We start from the raw sequence: 17931 nt of genomic DNA on the forward strand, positions 1-17931 counted from the left end.
TGAGTCAACTCCCTGTATAGCTATCCTTATCTCAACCAGCAAAAACCCTTGTTTCTTCCTATTATTGCTTATACTCTCTCTACAACAAAATTAGAAATAAGGGCAAAATAGTTTCTGCCAGGTATTGAGGGGATGGGGGGGAGAGAGAGGGGGTGGCGTGGGTGGTAAGGGAGGGGGTGGGGACAGGGGGGAGAAATGACCCAAGTGTTATATGCACATATGAATAATAAAACAAAAATAAAAAAAAGATTAAAAAAAGAAACATAAATTGATTATCAGCTCTGATTCTTCAAGCCCTTCAGTAGCTTTCTGTTGTTCTTAAAGCAAAATTACAAACCTCTTGTATTTGTTTGATGCTTTGATAGATTCAGTCATTGTCTATTTCTCCAAGGACATTTTATACTCTCTTTGTTCATTTCTAGTGCCAACAGCTCCTACCATTTCTTAGAGTCATTCAGTTTTTTTCCACCTCTGTGTCAAAGAACTTTGTGTTCCCTGTTCTATAGGAACCGTTGGTTCTGTCTTATCCTTCAGATTTTAGTTGTTGTCTTTTAGAGAAGGCCTCAGTGGCTCTCTACCTAAAGCAGTTCTCCGTCTTTCTCATTCTCCTTATTAGATGCACCACCGAGGGAAGAAGATTTGTTTGGCACATAACAAGCAGAAAGTAAATAAATGTTGAAGAAATGAAAACACGAACAGCCTTATGTGCTAGTCTTCATTATTATCCCATTACCCATGAGGTAATGAAGGATGAGAGAGGTCAAGAATCATACTTAGGGTCACAAAACAAATAAGCGACAATTGTGATTTTTAACACAGACCTACACGTTACAAACCGGTTACAATCCGTGTAATTCATAAAAGAGAGAGATTCAATAGAGTTGAGGGGAGGTAGAGAAAGCTAAACAAAGGGGAGAGGAATTTGAAGAATTGGTAAAATTTTAGCATATAAAGATGGGAAGTAAAATATGTTAAACAGAAGAATTACAGGTGTAAAAGTACAGAGTCAGCGGGGGCTTGGAGAACAATGTGGGCAGTAAATTGCTTGCAGCATAGAGTGTCAGGATGGGAACCTGAGGAAAAGACTAGAAATATAGATAAGAGGAAACTTAAGGCTTAGGAAACTTTTGAGTAATATTAGACTGAGAAAAACAGACAATTTTATAGACTGTGAGTGGAAAAGAGGATTTCTATGCAAGAAAGTGACATAACTGATATTGTTATGCATCAAGTTGAATGTTTGGATAAAATTCAAGATTTAATATAGAAATTATTGTTCTAAGTATGTGAGTCTGACACTTCACTTAATCCTTATGATAATCCTGTGGTATTCTTTCCAATTTCCTGCACTTTATAAAGTGTAGAGAATCCTAAGGGACTGAAAAGTTCGGTAAGTTTGCAGAGCTAGAAAGTCCAGAGCTGCTACTGTGAAGTCAAAGATCACATTCTTGCTCACGAGGCTTGCTCTACTTATGACCGCCTGTGCTCCATTGACGTTCATACCTACAGGTCAGTTTGCCTTGCCTGAATGTCACCTAAGCTGAAAGGAGAACTGGCCCAAAGGGGATCACACTGTGTAACTTGCTTCACTGCCTCAACAGTTGATGGCTTTTGTATCCAACCATGCTTATTATAGCACCAGCCATTGTACAGTTACAAAAGAGTAAGGTCCCTGACTTCATTGTCCTTATAATCTAGTGCATTTTGTGCTTATTTATTCCCTCACAATTTCCTCAATATTATGCTGATGTACTCAAAATCAAGTGAACTTTTTCTATGTGCTGTGTCCTGTGTCCCTTACTTTTAATTATTTTAAATTATGTAGCAAGAATCCACAGTAGCACTTCACATTAAAATGTCCTAAAAACAAAAAAAATTTGCAGCATGATTTTCACCTGAAATGCAGCTTGAATTCCTTTACAGATGGAAGTTCCTCCACCAGCTACTGGAGGTAAGCTTTCCAGCAGCGTGTTTCGTTCAGTGTTGCCTTTTATTTGGATTAGTTCACTTTTAATACTGGCAGTACTATCAAAGTGAACCATCCCTACCCAGGATCCATTTTCAACAGTCTGCAGCAGGAAATATTTTGCTGCTTGATTCATTTGGTTGAGGCGGTCACTAAGCTGAATAAAAAAGGATGAGAAAACAACCAGGTGATTTTCAGCTGGACGATAATAGCAGATCACACAAATGAGCACATAAAATGTATTGGTAGGAATTTTCTATAGATGTTAACTGTGTTATTGAAGAAAGTGATTATCATTTTTTCAATTGATAAATCTGAAAAATATGGTTATGTTTATTATGGGATACATACAATTTAGTAAGCTTTTACCTAGAGCTCATTCCTGGCGCCAGTTAGAGGTGCAAGTTAGGGAAGAGATTGAGTTGGAATTAGGGGTGATGATTCACATCTTAGAACATCTCTAATTACTCCTGAGATCCTTTGTGCCTGTTGTCTTAAGATGAAATCGCACCTCAGAGCTCACAAATCAACCAAACTATCTTGAACTCCAACCACATTCGAAATTGCCCAATTTACTGGGCAATAGTCAGGTGATTAGTGAAATTTGCATGAACTGTAGCTAAATTCTGAGAAATCCAGTCCCAGTCCTTATTGACCCATTTTCTCTTCTTCTCCTAACCTTTCCCCACCCCTTCTCCACCAGTGAGTTAACTGGAACTGACTCTTAGGCAACCCATCAGGACTCATATCCGTCTTCCTAGTTGATTGCCCAGGACATATGTGTACCTCTTTTTGTATTTGTCTTCTCCAGTCCCTATCAGCACACTCATAAGTGGTACCTACCCAGAACCCCAAATTTCTTTTTGAATTCCTAAACCCTCTCATAGTGAAACACTTGTATGTCCCCATATCGGAGAACTCTTCACTATTTTGCTTTGCCTTTATACTGGATCTACCAGCACCCTGTGGAGGGCAGGCTGCCCATCTCTCAATCGGGAACATTTCCTCAACCATTGTGTGGGTTGTGATCCAGCACTTTGTTGTCCTCTGTGAAGTCCTGTGTTCTTGTGGTGCATTTCATTAATCTGAATCATTCTCTGCTCTTGTCTCATAAGTATTTTCAGTAAAAGGGTTAAAAGCAGTTTCATATTTCAATCTCTAGTTTTGATCTTCCCAGTAAACAAACTTAGAGGTCTCCTTGGTCAATCATCCATGTTTTAGAAACAGTAAAACGACATTCTTAAGTTAGATCTTCTTAACTCTACTGACATATTTCTTTCTTTCTTTCTCCACTTTATTTTATTGGAGATTATTGAGGTCACAAGTGATGGTACTTTATGCCACCATGCAAGCTGGAACAAGCCAGGTACAGGTAGAGGTTAGTGTGTTCTTAGTATCCTGTTACCCCCGTTGCTATGTCCAGGAAAAAATGGTCCCATGTACTTACAGACATGCTTCCAGATTTATCAAGAACCAAGCACACAGTTCTTTCTCTGGGCCTCAGCAATGAGAAGACAGGTGGAGGGGGCGATGTTTCCATAGGTGGGGAATTTTTAAAATCCTCAGAATTGCTGATTACCTCCCATTTACTTCTGTAACCACATTTTATGTTTTGTAGACTTGGAGCTTCCTGGTTATGGTTTTTTTCATTACAGAATTCAACTACCTAAAAGGTTAACAAAATGAAAAAATAATGTTACTGTACTATGCATTAAAATCCTTACTACAATCCTGAAAAAACTAAAATGTCCTGAAAATATGCTTTTATTGAATAAAATATAATGACAATTAATATTATAATTAAAGTAGATTTATTGTAAGAGTATTATAATAATAGATAACACTAGTTGAGTGTTTACCATTTGTCAGCCAATGTTCAAAGAACTCTCTATTAATATATTGAATCCTCATTTCACCTAGACAGCTATTTTAAGATCAGATATGTCAGGGGTGGGGATGTAGTCTAGTGGATGGATTCTTTGTCTGCCATATGAAAAGACCTTGCTTCAGTCTCTAGCACAGTAATAATAATAATAATAATAATAACTAATAATAAAATTAAAAAGTGAATAAAATCAGCTATAACCTTGGTCATAAATTCTGTTGGCAATAGTTGGCATACTTACCGAATCAATACTTTGCATAAACATTATGGAAGCCTTTTCTGTTTGAAGTTCATCAGGGAAGAACTGACAGTCTTTTTCATACAGTTTCGTGGTAGAATTAGTTCTGCATGTTCTAAATACATAGCTGCCTCCTTGGCATGTGTAAACTCTGTTTAGACCAGAGATACCTGTGGAACACCTGAAAATAGGTGACAGTCTTTGAGTCAACAACCTTGTTCTTAACACTTTAAAACATCTTAAATGGTTCTCTTCATGATAATCTTTATGTCAAGATGCCTTTCTGTGTGTACCATGTACTTTCTATGCTGACAGCAAAGGTTGAGAGATCTAATCCAAGTATTATCTTTTTTTCCCCAAGAAAGTATACTGGGAAAATTTAAATGTGATCCTAAGATATACATAATGGCTGAATTCTCTGCTGGGATTGAAGCTGCTGGTTTCTTGCTTGGCCATCTCTCTTGCTGGTTTTGTGGTGGAAACTGCAGTGCAGGCACACCTGGATGAGGGAACTTGTGAAATCATTTTCTTTAAGTAGCTTGAAGGTTTGTGCAGATTTGTTTTGAAAATATGAGAAGCATTTTTATTCAAAGGGAAATGCCACTGGGAACCAAGAATGAGGTGCTGTCGAGAAGGACAGTAGAATAAGGAGTGATGGTGGCATTTTTAGCATTGGTCATGGGTGGCAGTGATTACTGAGCACAGGCTGAATGTGAATATATCTCATTTTTTCCAGAGGCTTCCAGTTCAAATTCCGGAAGCAATGACTGGATTTCACTGAGTATGTAAGGAGTCTTTTAAATATATTTGTGTTCCTGTTGGCTGCAAACCTGGCGAACATAAGGATGCTATGTTTATGAACAGTCTCGATGAATATTCTGCAGAAGAAACACCATTTATGACATACACCATTGTGGTCCATGTAGCATTTTAAACATGCATCCCTGAAAACTACAGTGGGCAGAGGAAGGGCCTTCATGGAAATCATGTGCTTTTCAGTTTACCTTTCAATTTGTGACAACGTCTGTAGCCCCAGCAGGACCTGTAACATTGATGAGGCTGCCTCCACCCAATTTTAGGCAAGTGTTTTATCACTTGAGCCACAAGTGATAATGCCTTAATAATGGCACCCAATTTTGAATGTATTCCCCTCCAACAATTTTGCTTACTTGACCTCAGTCTCAAGAGGATCCTCTATGAACAGCTGTGATGCTAGTTTGATTTTTTTAATGACATTTTAAAATCTCTGAGAAGTTCCTAGTTGAGTTGTTGAAGTTGCTTGATATCCTACTTAGCTCACGTTAGCAGTATATAACCAGTTTTGTTCATTTTATGGAATATGGATGTTTTATGGTCTTCCACCTATAGTAAGTTCATCTACATAGTGTACAAGTTTAGTCCAATGAATTCTGGCACCCTTGGCAGAGAGGTATAATATTTCAAATTCCCCACAAAATGTTAACTATTAAATTTATTAAATTTTATATATGCAATCAGCTGCTTTAAGAATAATTTTCTAAAATCTTAAAAGCAGTTTTGTCATAAAACATCTATTATCTTCATTGGGACAAAAATACACAATTATCATTTGAAAGAAGTCAAAGCAAGGAAAATAAGACCAGCTAAAAGCTCGAGGTAACCTAGGAGAGACAGATAGTCATGCCTTGTTGCTTCAATTTTCTTTGACTTAGCGCTGTAGAAAGGCTGGTCTTCATTGTACTCATCAAACACTCCCCAGCGGAGATGGGCCCACTCGTGCACAAGCAGTCTACCTGTGGGAAAGCATTTTCAAAGATGTCATAATTCAACTGACAAACTTAGTATCTTAAAAATTTGAATGGCACACACCTGTAATCCCAGGACCTTGGAAGAAGAGGCGGGAGAGTCAGAAGTTCCAGACCAGCCAGGGCTACATATCTCAAAAAGAAAATGTTTTTTTAAAGAAGGTATTCCTTTAAATACAAAAAGTATTTAGATTTAGGTATCCCTAACTCTCAACATTTAGATTTACTTATGAGATGAGGCTACTGTATTAAAAGACAATGTATAGTGTATTCTCTTTTTATCCCACATGTTAAAGAATATCTCTGGAATATATACAATAGTCAAAGACGACTAAGATTTGGGTTTTGGTCATGGGAGCAGGGGCAAAAAGTCTTACATACTGTGATGGTTTATGGCTTTCCAAACATGAACCCTATCAACAGTAATTGTGTTGTGTTAAAATACAAAGGTATGCAGTTAGGAATAATAAAACACATGTCCATAAATGCTCTTGAGGGGGTGATACTGAAATAAAGATTGGGAAGCACTATTACAGACCATATAAAATTGTGTGGATGTGTAAAGGAAGTGATTCACTTCTGATACATGAAGGATTAATTATATGAAACAGAAAAAAAAATTGTGGCAGTGCTGAAGCTTGAGCTCAGGGCTTTGCATTTACTAGAGGTACTTTTACCACTTGAGCCAACCCCCAACACATTTTGCTTTAGATATTTTCAGCGTAAGGTCTCTCATTTATGCCTAGACCACACTCTTCTATTTAGAATTCAGGCATAGCTGGGATGACAGGCATGTGCCCCCATTCCCCATTTTACTGGTTGAGACAGGGTCTCCCTTACTTTTTTCCAGGGCTGGCCTTGAACTGCAATCCTCCCCATCTCTACCTCCTGACCAGCTAGGATTATAGATACATTCTATGTGCCCAACTGAAACAATAAATTTTAATTATATATTAACTACAATACCAGATATTAAGAAATATAAAGATGTGTAAGATATAGTCATTATTTTGGAGAAGTTTTGAGAGAGGGAATTAGATTACAATATTACTTTAAGTATTTCAGGGTGTGTATCAGAATACGGATGAATCCACACCTTTAGATGCAGAAAGAAGGAACAGCAGAACTTTTAGTGACAAAATTGGGGAAAACTTCAGAAGAGACAGAAATGGAGAGGATACTAGATATAACTTGGATTTTTTTTTTGTTACAATGAATGCTTCAGTGTGCAAATGACCTCATATGAGATCTTACACATGGGGAAACAGTAGTGTCAGGTAGAAGTCCTGCCTCTCAAAGCATGGTCCTGGACCAGCAACATCCACATCACCTGGAGCTCATTGCAAATGCAAATCTCAGGCCCAGCTTAAACCTACTGGATCAGAATTTGAATTTTAACAAGATCCCAAGTTATCCCTTTATATATTTAACTTTTAAATTATTGGCTTAAGATTTCCTGGACAAATGAAACCAGGTGACTAGGAATAGAGTTATAATTTTCAGTATGGAAGGGAACAGCCCAATATCAGCTACTAGAACAGGAGTTTGGCGAAATGTTTAAAAAATGAAAACTGCCTGCACCTGTGGCTGTCTTCATAAACAGGTCCACTGTCATACTTGCCCCCTCCTCAGGTTGCCCCAGCACCCACCCACCTTAAAAGCAGTCCCTGTGACTCAGAATTCCACTCCATCTCCATTCTCATATCAGTTGGGCTGTCTGTTGTTATTTGTAATGGAATTTCTATTCTGTGTATGCATTTGTGTGCACGTGTGTGCACACACTTTAATGTCTGCTATGGCAGCCTCCAGGCAGAACCTGGAGTTCCTGCCTGGGTGGCCCAAATGAACTTTCCAAGTATCAATTTTCCTTTGTTATTGTAATCTTTGTTACCACAAATTTGCATAGATCTTGAGGGCTCACTTGTTCATCTTATTTTTCTAAAACCTGTGTTAGGACATGGTTTGCAGAATGTGAGTTTTTCACACACACACACAGACACACACACACCCCACACCACTATGAAATGAAAATCTGTCTGGGAATAAGGGTGGAACCTGTCTCACTGTCTCAGTAACAAATAAGGCTGGGGCTGAGGCTGAGGTGTGGGATATGGAAAGACAAGAGCTCAGATGGAGCTATTGGCTTGAAGAGAAATCTTCCTGTTCTATGGCAGCTGGTTTGAGGTTTTCTGGGTAAAAAAAGATAGAGATAAATGTAAGTTTAGATAAGGGTGGGGACTTCTATTTGCTCAATGAAGACACTTGTCAATTGATGGTAGTGAGAGTAAAAAGAGTGGCTAGAGATCTTGAGAAAAATGGTAGAAATTTTAGAAAGCTTCTATGGGAAATGAGAAAGGGTGCTCAGATAAGCCAAGTAAAAATATTGTTGAAAAGCATTGAAGGTTCCACTGAGCTTGGAAACTGTATTTGTAGTGATGTGAATTAATATTATAATTTTCTTACACATATAACAGGAGCCAAAGAGACTGGCTGGGTCAATCAGAACTAAAGATTTAGTAAGTTGACTGAAAGCTATGGACAAGAGAGGGGGGAATCAAGCCATTTGTACTTGGGTTGAAGTGACTGACTTCATTGGTTATGCCTGCTAGAAAGGAAGTACAGTGGGGAGGGTGGAATGGATCAAGCAGACAAGGAGAACATGAGGGACATCTGGTTAGGATAATATATGAGGAACAGGTAACACTGGGATGTGGGGGGTGATGGAGCTTTTAAGATTGGAGTAGGGAAAGCAGTCCAGATAATGACTAGGACTGGCTGAGTGCTGGAAGACAAGAGAGTTAGTGAATGCTCAATGGACAGGCAATGGAGAGGTTTGTATGAGGATTCATGAGACGTTTCTTTGAATAGTGACATGAATTGGGCCATCCTTTAACAATAACTTTCATTTTCTTTAAATAATCTGGGTAAAGCACATTCATTTGGAAAATTGTTCTTAACATTTAGATCAATCTAGATGAAATTGCTATTGTGTGTTTGTGTTTGTGTGTGTGTGTGTTTGTGTGTGTGTGTGTCGGTACTGGAGTTTGAACTGAGGGCTTTGCATTTGCTAGGCAGGTGCTCTACCACTTTAGTTACACCTGCAGCCCTTTTGCTCTGCTTATTTTGGAGACAGGGTCTTACTTTGCTTATGTCTATCTGGACTGCAGTCCTCCTGTTTTAAGCTTCCCACAGTATCTGGGATGACAGGTAAATGACACAAATCCCAGCCTTTTTCTGTGGAGATAAGGTCTTGCAAACTTTTTGCCTGGGCTGGGACTGGAACCAGGATCCCCTTGATCTCAGCCTCCCATGTGGTTTAGGATGAAAGGAGTGCACCACCATGCCCAGCTATTGGCTGAGATGGAATCTTGAGAACTCCCTGTCTGCGCTGACCTCAAATCATGATCCTCCTGATCACAGACTCCCAAGTAGCTAGAATTACAGGGATGAGCCACTGGCACCTGGCTGTAGTTTCACTTTTAATAGATACAAATGATCAATCTTAAATAAATTCATCTGGTATAGCCAAGTAGTTCGAATAATAATGTCAGCAACAAGCAGCCTATGAATGTTTTCTCCTGACCAGCAACTGGCATCATGGCTCTTTCCAGCTTGCTACAGGTCTAGTTTCCATGGTGCTGGCTATGATTGGTTAATATTCACCTGTGGAGAACTGGAGCATTAAAACCTAAAAGTATGGCTTTAGAAAACATTTACTATTTCTCCTTTCTTTATAAATTTCTGAAGACACTGTACATACTGTATTATCTGAATTAATGTTCACAAAAATTCTACAATGTATAAACTTGTCTATTCACCATTAGGCCAGGAATACACAGAAGGAGGGTAGGGCACTTCTTTCAGGTCACACTTCTAATAAATAGAAGATCTGGGATTCAAACCTAGAGACTTCTTTTCCAAAGCCTGCTCTCTCATCCTGAGAACCGACCTGCTTATTGCAAAGTTAGATGTTTTAACCAAATCTCTTACCTGGTGGTCCATATTCATTTAGCTTTTTCCCCAAAACAAAATCATGGGTGAAATGAATGTATTCTGCTTTTTCTTCACATTCTGTGAACTGCCTGGTGTATGGTTCATCTCTGCCTGAAATGGTGGGTGGTGCAACTCTAACATCAGCCTGTGAATGTTTAAAATGATTGTTTTAATCAATAATGGAAATGAAAACTTTTAGAGATTCTTACACAATTTGTGACAAGACCAGAGAGCATCAGAAGATATTCTTTTTGTCAGAGATGATGCTGACAACTTACATGTGTGTAGCTCTCATATGTGGGCCTCTTGTATTGAAGACTGTCCTCCCAACTCTCAGGAATTAATACAGATACATTTTTGAAAAAAAATCTTTTTTGTGTGGCTTCGAACAGATAAGTAGATGCAGTAGTCACTATTTCCTGAATCAAAGGAAAAAATCTGTGAGAATGGCCAAGTAGGCGCTCATGCCAGTCATTTCCCACCTTTCATTGTTAATACAAAAGCAACTGACTAATAAGCAGGGTCTCTCCTGTAATTCCATCTCTGCCACTGTCTATCCCAAACTCACTTTATCCTGCACATGGAAAGGCTTCTCAGTCTTCTATCCTGTTGCCTCAAAAGGCAACTGTGTTATCTTGGTGACTAAAGGGATTGAGTAATGTGAATATCTATCTGGACTTTGGAGTCATTTGCTTGATTCCAACACTGATGTTAGCACTTTCTGAGTTACAGATCTTGGTTGATTTATTTAATTCTCTGAAGCTCAGTTTCCTATCCTCCTTTAATGGACATTGCTACACTAGTTATCTTTATGGCTGGCATGAGGATGGAATGAACTAGAAAGGATGCTGCATGTAATTCCATCCTTTCAAGTGTTCAGGTAAAAGACTTGAAGTCTTCCTTGACTCAGTATTTCCTTCCTTCTTCCCCTACACTCTCATCCAGACCATCAGAAAGTATCGTCTGACAATCTCAAAACATGTTCAGAATCACACATGACCTCCCTGTCCTTGTCACCATCACTGTCACTGGCTAAAACTTCCCACCTGATTCTTTCTACACCTCTATTCTGCAACAGCATTTATACAGGATGTGTGGCAAGTGCAAGCCCTCCACCATTTCCTCCACACTGCAGTCAGAGAGACCAGAACACACACAGGAGCACATTCCTCTCTGCTCTGAACACTGCAGGGATTCTCAGCACACTCACAGTGAGAGCCAAAGTCTTTCCAGTGGTCTGCGCCCTAATACCTCTTCCAGCTTCCTCTAGCCTGCATCCATTTGCCCATTCACTGGTGTTTCCTTGATCACATCAAGCTGTTCTCCCCTCTAGGCTGTTCCTGTGTCTCAGGGTTTCAATGAGCTTTTCCCTCACTCACATTCATCTCTGGATGTCACACCATCAGCAAGGTCTTCCCCGACTATCCTACATCAAACAGTTACTCACATCTCCCTTTATCCTAGCCATTCACCACACTCTGTACCTCTTTCCTGGTTCTGTGTGCTCCAGCAACCTACCACCTGTTCTGCAGGTTTATTTTTACTAATTACATCTCTGAAAAGAATGCACACTCCATGAGGCCAGAGGCTTTTTTTATTCATTTACTACTCTCTGCTCCAGTATGCCATATGTATTCAATGAATAATTATTTAAAGAGCATTTGAGTCCAAATGGCAACTTACAGACGAGGAAATTGAGGACCAGAGAGGCCCAGTGCCTTGTCTTTGGTCTTGTGGTGAGATTGGATGGAACCCCATCTAGAGCTTCCATCTCCCTTGACCCTCTCCAGCATTGTCCTCACTACAAACCCCCTGCTTTTAAACTTCCTCCAGTACTTAGAAATTTGCATAAGAATTATTCACAATCAATGTTGTTTTCTTTTCTATAATTCAACCAGAAAAAATTTCATTTTCCTTACCTTAAGTTGTTCAATTATGTTTTCATCTTCTGGCACACCAGGATCAATAGCAATGATAACATCTTCATAACCATTATCATTCAGCTTAACAAAGGAACTGTTTGACCCCTGTAGCAGGTAGAGGAGTAAGAGGAAAACTAAACCTTGAAATAACCCCATTGTTCCTCTCTAGCTGCTCAAAAGACTTTCCTTTCACCTCGTCTCTCTCCAGATATATATATTCCTAAAAATCATCATAGTTGATTGATTATGAGATGTTGACTGTATAAAGGTCAGTGTTACACATAGGGAAAATATGTGACTTCAGGTTATATAATAGTTTTATTGTATGTTATTGTAAAAGTGATCAAGAAGCAATATGAAGTGCACTGAACATTTTCCTCTTATGAAACATTTTTTCTGGTGGTATTGGGGTTTAAACTTGGGGCCTTGTGCTTGCTAGGCAAGTACTCTACCACTTGATTCACGCCCCTACCCTAATTTCGGTTAATTTCTTAAATATGTTCACATTCTTTATATATTTTCCATATTGTGGGATGTAAAAATTAATAAAGTCATGACAAAATGAGGAGACCTAATAATTCTAATATTGTTCCTCATTTTACAGAGCAATTTAAATTGTTACCTAGATTATTTGTCCTCTAAAGACTAATTATATAGGCCAGACACTGATGGCTCACACCTATAATCCTAGCTACTCAAGAGGCAGAAATCAGGAGGATCTTGGTTTGAAGCCAAACCCTTCACAAAAATAGGGCAGGTGAAGGTTCTGAGTTCAAACCCCAGTACCACACACACACACAAAGAATAATTTTATAAATAATGGAAGAGAATATAAGACAATCGAATGAGGCAAGTTGACTTTGAAACCCAAGTTAAAGATTTAAAGAAGAAAATTTAAGAAGATTTGGTAAAGTCAAATTACTAGAGTAAAATAAAAAAATCCTGTCTAGTAAGAATGAATGGAATTTGTTTTCATATAAGCATATAAGAAACACCTGGTACTTTGCTGGTTACTAATGAGGCAGAGTGAATAATATTACTAGTGAGTACTTAGTGGTTACCAGGGCACAGATTCTCTCACTTAATCCTCAGTGCTGCTCTTTAAGGTAAGTACGTATATTCTTTTATGTAATAAGAAATTATTTAAAACTTGCCACAACCTCACAGCTCATGAATATCAGAGTCAGGATCTGAACCTGCATTCTATTTCAGAACCAGGGATTTAATCACTCCATAATAATGCAATTTTCTAGCTCCAAGTAGCTAGAAGTGGCTTACAGTACACAAAGAAGGGACAATTCTAAGGTGAAAGTAACACAGAATTGACCTTGATCAGTCCTGCCTTCAACCCAAGGGTAATACCAACCTATGTACAAGTTTCCCTTTTTCTGAGTGGTGCTGGGCCTCAGGCCTTGTTCCCTGAGTGTGAGGATAAACGTTTAACTGCAGAGCTATCCGCTGTCCAGTAGTGAGAAAATACACCACAACCCTGCCACTACACAGTCCTGCCTAGCACTGAGAACACTTCGATTGCACGATGACAGGTGGTTAAAACTTCCAACCAATGATTTGGACTCAAATGTGCATATTTCAGTGCAGACACACAAGAAACATGAGAAAAACCCTATGAGGCAACAAGATACCTTCAAAGATCAACAACCTCATAGTAAAAAACACTAATGATAGTGAAGAGGAAGAAAATCTGAGGAACTCAAAAAGCATGACTACAGGAATGAGAGACTGTCTCTTCCACCATGTAAAAAATCAATTCAAGGTGGATCGAGATCCTAATGTGAGACCTGAAACTTTGAAACTACCAAAACAAAACACTGAAATATAGGTGTAGGCAATTACTTTCTGAATAGGACTCCACTTTCTCAGGAAATAAGAGTAAGATTGCCAAATGGATGCATGATGTTAAAAAGCTTCTGCAAATCAAAGGAAACTATTATCAGAATCATTACGCGACCCACAAAATTGGAGAAAAATCTTTGCAAGGTATTTTTTTTATTGTTTTATTATTCATATGTGCATACAACACTTGGGTCATTTCTCCTCCCTGCCCCCACCCCCTCTCTTACCACCCACTCCGCCCCCTCCCTCTCTCACCCACCCCCTCAATACCGGGCAGAAACTATTTTGCCCTTATCTCTAATTTTGTTGAAGAGAGAGTATAAGCAATAATAGGAAGGAACAAGGGTTTTTGCTAGTTGAGATAAAGATAGCTATAGAGGGAGTTGACTCACATTAATTTCCTGTACATGTGTGTTACCTTCTAAGTTAATTCTTCTTGGACTAACCTTTTCTCTAGTTCCTGGTCCTCTTTTCCTATTGGCTCAGTTGCTTTTAAGGTATCTGCTTTAGTTTTTCTGCGTTGAGGGCAACAAATGCTAGCTAATTTTTTAGGTGTCTTACCTATCCTCACATCTGCCTTGTGTGCTCTCGCTTTTATCATGTGCTCAAAGTCCAATCCCCTTGTTGTGTTTGCCCTTGATCTAATGTCCACATATGAGGGAGAACATACGATTTTTGATCTTTTGGGCCAGGCTAACCTCACTCAGAATGATGTTCTCCAATTCCATCCATTTACCAGCGAATGATAACATTTCGTTCTTCTTCATGGCTGCATAAAATTCCATTGTGTATACATACCACATTTTCTTAATCCATTCGTCTGTGGTGGGACATCTTGGTTGTTTCCATAACTTGGCTATTGTGAATAGTGCCGCAAAAAACTTGGGTGTGCAGGTGCCTCTGGAGTAACCTGTGTCACAGTCTTTTGGGTATATCCCCAAGAGTGGTATTGCTGGATCAAATGGTTGATCAATATTTAGCTTTTTAAGTAGCCTCCAAATTTTTTCCAGAGTGGTTGTACTAGTTTACATTCCCACCAGCAGTGTAACAGGGTTCCTTTCTCCTTGCATCCTTGTTGTTTGTGGTGTTGCTGATGATGACTATTCTAACAAGGGTGAGGTGGAATCTTAGTGTGGTTTTAATTTGCATTTCCTTTATTGCTAGAGATGATGAGCATTTTTTCATGTGTTTTTTGGCCATTTGAATTTCTTCTTTTGAGAAAGTTCTGTTTAGTTCACTTGCCCATTTCTTTATTGGTTCATTAGTTTTGGGAGAATTTGGTTTTTTAAGTTCCCTATATATTCTGGTTATCAGTCCTTTGTCTGATGTGTAGCTGGCAACTATTTTCTCCCACTCTGTGGGTGTTCTCTTCAGTTTAGAGACCATTTCTTTTGATGAACAGAAGCTCTTTAGTTTTATGAGGTCCCATTTATCTATGCTATCTCTTAGTTGCTGTGCTGCTGGGGTTTCCTTGAGAAAGTTCTTACCTATACCTACTGACTCCTTAGTGTTTCCTACTCTTTCCTATATCAACTTTAGAGTTTGTGGTCTGATATTAAGATCCTTGATCCATTTTGAGTTAATATTGGTATAGGGTGATATACATGGATCTAGTTTCAGTTTTTTGCAGACTGCTAACCAGTTTTCCCAGCAGTTTTTGTTGAAGAGGCTGCTATTTCTCCATCGTATATTTTTAGCTCCTTTGTCAAAGACAAGTTGGTTATAGTTGTGTGGCTTCATATCTGGGCCCTCTATTCTGTTCCACTGGTCTTCATGTCTTTTTTTGTGCCAGTACCATGCTGTTTTTATCATTATTGCTTTGTAATATAGTTTGAAGTCAGGTATCGTGATACCTCCAGCATTGTTCTTTTGACTGAGTATTGCTTTGGCTATTCGTGGCCTCTTTTGTTTCCATATAAATTTCACGGTAGATTTTTCAATTTCTTTAATGAATGTCATTGTAATTTTGATTGGAATTGCATTAAACATGTAGATTAATTTTTGGAGTATAGACATTTTTACTATGTTGATTCTACCAATCCATGAGCATGGGAGAGCTCTGCACTTCCTATAGTCTTCCTCAATCTCTTTCTTCAGAAGTTTATAGTTTTCCTTGTAGTGGTCATTCACATCTTTTGTTAGGTTTACACCTAGGTATTTGATTTTTTTTAGGCTAATGTAAATGGAATTGTTCTCATACATTCTTTTTCAGTTTGCTCATTATTAGTGTATAGAAATGCTAATGATTTTTCTATGTTGATTTTATATCCTGCTACCTTGCTGTAGCTATTGATGATGTCTAGAAGCTTCTGAGTAGAGGTTTTTGGATTTTTAAGGTATAGGATCATGTCATCTGCAAATAGGGATATTTTGACAGTTTCTTTACCTATTTGTATTCCTTTTATTCCTTCTTCTTGCCTAATTGCTCTGGCTAGGAATTCCAGTAGTATGTTGAATAGGAGTGGAGATAGTGGGCATCCTTGTCTTGTTCCTGATTTTAGAGGGAGTAGAGTCAGTTTTTCTCTGTTAAGTATAATGCTGGCTTGTAGGTTTGTCATATGTAGCTTTTATAATGTTGAGGTACTTTCCTTCTAGTCCTAGTTTTCTTAGAGCTTTTATCATGAAATGGTGTTGGATCTTATCAAAGGCTTTTTCTGCATTTATTGAGATGATCAAGTGGTTTTTGTCTTTGCTCCTGTTAATGTGGTTTATTATGTTTATTGATTTTCATATGTTGACCCACCCCTGCATCCCTGGGATGAAGCCTACTTGGTCGTGGTGAATAATCTTTTTGATATGTTGTTGAATTCGGTTTGCCATTATTTGGTTGAGGTTTTTTGCATCAATGTTCATTAAGGAGATTGGCCTATAGTTTTCCTTTTTGGAGGTGTCTTTGCCTGGTTTTGGCCCTGCAGGCTTTGTTTACTCAGAGTTCTCCTGTGCACGATCTGCTGCTACAAGCTTTCCCCTTTCCAAGCACACTGGTGGAGGTGACTCTGCACCCGCTTTCTTAGTCCTGCGTGTGTATTTACAGCTCACATGGGAAGTGGGTCTTCTCCCCTCTCCTGTGGAATTTTCCTCCTTCTGCTACTCTCACAAGCTTTCCCGCTCCTGGTTGCTGGGCACACGCCCCAGTCCCACCGGAGCCTCTCCAGCCAGTCCCGGCTTGTTTATTTACAGTTCCATCTCTAGTGTCAACCCTTTAATAAGAATTTCTATACTCCTTGGTGTATCAAACATGTGAAATCCTTAGTATAGGAAGGTGATCCCACCTACAAACATGTCTTCCCCATCATCTCCCTCCTGCTCATTTCTTCAATTTCAACAGCATCAAAAACTCTGCCTATCTAGTGGCCCAGCAGTGTTGGTGTGTGAGGTTTACCATCTCCTGACTTATGGGCCTCCTGAGATTCACACTGTACTTGGGAGTTCTTTTCAAACACTGCACTGCCTGAATCCATCAACCAATTTCTCTGTCCTAATCTTCTTCTGTATCGAGAGGTGGTTAGTGTAGTGGAAATGGTGGGTAGTGGTGGTGAAGGTTTTGTTTACCCAGTGTTTCTCACTTAATAAGAATTGACATTGAAAATTTTCTAAGCTTGGAATCTGAGGTGTGGAATACCTTTTTTCCTCAGACTTGGGCCATCCTAATTGGTTTTGGTAAAATGGGATTCAGATGATTACCAAATTACATTCTGCTTCAATAGGAAGTGTCCTTTGTTGAGGGAAAAATCTGTGGGCACCTTGATAATCTAAAAATGAATGGTGTAAGAAGGATGTGATTTTATTTGTGATGGACTTCGTAAATCATGTGTAGATAAAGTAACTGAATGAAAATCAAATCACTTCAAAAACTTCTAATTATTTATTTCATGTGTTTGTTTAATGTTTATCTTTCCTGCTAGACTGTGGCCTCCATGAGAACTACCGTGTCTTTTTCATTCATCAGTCTTTCTGTAGCACCTATATCAGAGTGATGACAAATTAAGAAAAGATTAAGAAATTAAATAACTGATAGACAATGACCCTCTGGATGATCCTTGAATTTCAAGGACAGAAGTAACAAAACTTCTTAATAGGAATGATGTCATGAATTGAACACTGATCATATTCAGCAATGGGACCAAGCACTTGCCATTGTCTAATGGAATCCATACAGTTGGAGAGGGGTATTACTCCCATTTTTACTGCTGAGAAAACTAAAGCTAACCTCTGTTCATATATTCTATTTTATTTTTCACTTTTGCAGTGCTTGGGAGTGAACCCAGAGCCTCATGCATGCTAGGCAA

General features: G+C 38.8%; 1 pseudogene; it reads right to left on the bottom strand.

Moving 5' to 3' along the window:
• Positions 1–11944, bottom strand: part of LOC109674677 (calcium-activated chloride channel regulator 4-like) — a 34654-nt pseudogene extending 22710 nt beyond the window's left edge.
• Between the last annotated feature and the right edge of the window lie 5987 nt (positions 11945–17931).

This window comes from Castor canadensis, chromosome 7 (genome assembly GCF_047511655.1).
Source record: "Castor canadensis chromosome 7, mCasCan1.hap1v2, whole genome shotgun sequence".
Classification (NCBI taxonomy): Eukaryota; Metazoa; Chordata; class Mammalia; order Rodentia; family Castoridae; genus Castor; species Castor canadensis.